At 44.8% G+C, this 3,833-nt stretch overlaps 1 non-coding gene across 1 annotated transcript; it reads right to left on the bottom strand.

The window, feature by feature from the left end:
- Positions 1-1,179: 1,179 nt before the first annotated feature.
- Positions 1,180-3,102, bottom strand: LOC143305901 (small subunit ribosomal RNA). Its single transcript, XR_013063111.1, has one exon. It is a non-coding gene; the product is annotated as a small subunit ribosomal RNA (ribosomal RNA).
- Positions 3,103-3,833: the final 731 nt, after the last annotated feature.

Genomic DNA, 3,833 nt, shown 5'->3' with positions numbered 1-3,833 from the left:
GCGAGATTCGAACAGACACACGGCCGGCGACGATCGGTCTAACTAATGGACACATAGTTTTTCAAAGACTCGCTATCGTCGCTTCTCAGCCGGTCCGTAAACAACACACATCGATCAGGCGGACGCACGAATCTTACCACGGTGCGTGTTTCGTAGATTCCAGGTTACCCGCAAGTACCTCTCTCTCCCTCTCGAAAGAGGAATCTCGATCCGTCCTTTTTGGACAATGGAGAAATCTTTTTATCGCAACACGGATGGCAAAGAAACAACCAAAGCGTAGGAGCGTGGGGACGAGAGCGACGAAAAGAACGTCGCGAAAACAAAGTTTCGACGGTTGCTCGTTCTAATACATCGTAGTTTCAACTCTCTCAGTTTTAACCACTCCTAGACGCTTCGTAAACTTTTAACAATTCTTCGCCTCCGCGAGTTTCATTTCGAATAGAGCGAACGCAACACGGACCAAAAAAACTCCGGTGATGCCAGATCATTTAGCAAAGATCAGACGGCGGGTCATCTGTATTCCTTTTCTCTCTTTTTTATATCTTTCCATTTAACTAGGGTGTCGCAACGACGGGTACATTTATATATTTATATATATTGTATTTCAATTTTAATGATCCTTCACTTTCGGTTTGTAATAATATGATCCTTCTTTCATTTCGATCCTTCATATTGTAGGTTAACCAACAGAAGTTTGTTTTTTTACGACTTGTATTTTTGTGGTTTGTTTGTTTGTTTCTTACGACTTGTTTGTACCCGATCAAGTAGACGACGACCCATAAGTATAAGTTAGAGAGATAAAGGTCGAGAGACCTCACGCAAGCGTCTTTTACTTCCATTCACATCAGCCAGAGAGAAATGGTCCGGCGTCGTGCTCTTTGGCGCCGTTGGTCGCACAGTTTTTTTGCCGGCGGTTCCGAACGGACGGGAGAAACGCGATGAGTAATCAAAGCGACCTCCGCACGTAACCGTGTCGGTGTAATTTTACCGCATCGCAGCGTTTTGGTATTTGTTTCTTATTGGCTCGAACCCGAGATTTATGTGTTTTGTGTCATGTATATGGTATTATTTATTATATCTTTCTCGTTTTGTATAATTTTTGGTCCGAGCTCAATAAACTTTTATATCGCTTTATCAATGATCCATTCAGTTAGGTTTTCTCTTGTATTTTTAATTTGTTAATGATCCTTCCGCAGGTTCACCTACGGAAACCTTGTTACGACTTTTACTTCCTCTAAATAATCAAGTTTGGTCATCTTCCCGGTAACATCGGCAATGCCGAGACATTGCCGCGCACCAGTCCGAAGACCTCACTAAATCATTCAATCGGTAGTAGCGACGGGCGGTGTGTACAAAGGGCAGGGACGTAATCAACGCGAGCTTATGACTCGCGCTTACTGGGAATTCCTCGTTCATGGGGAATAATTGCAAGCCCCAATCCCTAGCACGAAGGAGGTTCAGCGGGTTACCCGGGCCTTTCGGCCAGGGAAAACACGTTGATTCCTTCAGTGTAGCGCGCGTGCGGCCCAGAACATCTAAGGGCATCACAGACCTGTTATTGCTCAATCTCGTGCGGCTAGAAGCCGCCTGTCCCTCTAAGAAGATTTGTTTGTACGTTGGTAGTAAAAACCCACCGACCGAAGTCGGGGGCCTTCGAGATACCATAAGTTACGTCTATTTAACAGGCTAGAGTCTCGTTCGTTATCGGAATTAACCAGACAAATCGCTCCACCAACTAAGAACGGCCATGCACCACCACCCACCGAATCAAGAAAGAGCTATCAATCTGTCAATCCTTCCGGTGTCCGGGCCTGGTGAGGTTTCCCGTGTTGAGTCAAATTAAGCCGCAGGCTCCACTCCTGGTGGTGCCCTTCCGTCAATTCCTTTAAGTTTCAGCTTTGCAACCATACTTCCCCCGGAACCCAAAAGCTTTGGTTTCCCGGAAGCTGCCCGCCGAGTCATCGGAGGAACTTCGGCGGATCGCTAGCTGGCATCGTTTATGGTTAGAACTAGGGCGGTATCTGATCGCCTTCGAACCTCTAACTTTCGTTCTTGATTAATGAAAACATTTTTGGCAAATGCTTTCGCTTCTGTCCGTCTTGCGACGATCCAAGAATTTCACCTCTAACGTCGCAATACGAATGCCCCCATCTGTCCCTATTAATCATTACCTCGGGGTTCCGAAAACCAACAAAATAGAACCGAGGTCCTATTCCATTATTCCATGCACAGAGTATTCAGGCGAAGGTAGCCTGCTTTGAGCACTCTAATTTGTTCAAAGTAAACGTACCGGCCCACCTCGACACTCAGTGAAGAGCACCGCGATGGGATATTAGTTGGACCGCCCGCGAGGAGCTAAGCCCACCGGTAGGACGTACCACATAATGCCAGTTAAACACCGCGAGCGGTGAACCGACACTGTGACACACAGATTCAACTACGAGCTTTTTAACCGCAACAACTTTAATATACGCTATTGGAGCTGGAATTACCGCGGCTGCTGGCACCAGACTTGCCCTCCAATGGATCCTCGTTAAAGGATTTAAAGTGTACTCATTCCGATTACGGGGCCTCGGATGAGTCCCGTATCGTTATTTTTCGTCACTACCTCCCCGTGCCGGGAGTGGGTAATTTGCGCGCCTGCTGCCTTCCTTGGATGTGGTAGCCGTTTCTCAGGCTCCCTCTCCGGAATCGAACCCTGATTCCCCGTTACCCGTTACAACCATGGTAGGCGTAGAACCTACCATCGACAGTTGATAAGGCAGACATTTGAAAGATCCGTCGTCGGTGCTAGATGACCATACGATCAGCACAAAGTTATTCAGAGTCACCAAAGCCGACGATGGACGAACGGACAAGCCGTCCGCCACCGATTGGTTTTGATCTAATAAAAGCATTCCTCCCATCTCTGGGTGGAATTCTGGTTTGCATGTATTAGCTCTAGAATTACCACAGTTATCCAAGTAATGTTTTGTACGATCTAAGAAACCAAAACTGATTTAATGAGCCATTCGCGGTTTCACCTTAATTCGGTATGTACTTAGACATGCATGGCTTAATCTTTGAGACAAGCATATGACTACTGGCAGGATCAACCAGGGAGCTTAGTTATTATTGTAAATTTAAATTTTCGTCGTCGGCCCTCCCTGTAAGACCGATCGACGTTAAGCCATTTCTCTTTTGTATGTAACACACATTTCATAAATTTTGTACCTCTTATAGAGGCCAAATATTCTCCTCCTCCTCTCATAAAGCACGAAAATCACTTTCACGCCGTGCATCCATCGTGCAAGCACGTAGACCACACACGCTGGACAATATAATAAAAGATAGCGCGGACAGTGGCATGCTATACAAATCGAGAAAGCGCGTACAGTGATCATGCTGGTCATTTTGCCACCAAATTTTATAATCTTTATCATTAGAGCGGGCCCACCAACCTCGTCTCTGTACTTTATACATTTCTCCTCCATCTGCACACACCTTTTCAAACATTAACGGAGAGAGTTCCTTGGACTTGCTTTAAATGTACATATTAGATATGTTGGAATCTCTCTCCTTTAGAAGTTTCCCCAGCCTTAAAACTTCTTTCATTTTTACTCCTCTCTCCATACTTATTTTCCTCTCTGAACGTATCAGAGAGGATTTTATTTCTGACACCTCTTGACTTTTCTTAAATTCAGGGACGTAATTTTGTTCATAATTCAGTGGACTTTTGTGTATTTTATACTTTAAATATTTCCAAACAGTCTCCCTTCTAAAAGTGATAGAACGAATTTTCGTCTAACACTACTTTCTTGGTTCAAAAATTTTATACAATCTTATAACTTTTT

The sequence above is a fragment of the Osmia lignaria genome, chromosome 11 (assembly GCF_051020975.1).
Source record: "Osmia lignaria lignaria isolate PbOS001 chromosome 11, iyOsmLign1, whole genome shotgun sequence".
In the NCBI taxonomy this organism is placed as follows: domain Eukaryota; kingdom Metazoa; phylum Arthropoda; class Insecta; order Hymenoptera; family Megachilidae; genus Osmia; species Osmia lignaria.
This window is presented reverse-complemented; position numbering and strand designations above follow the sequence as displayed.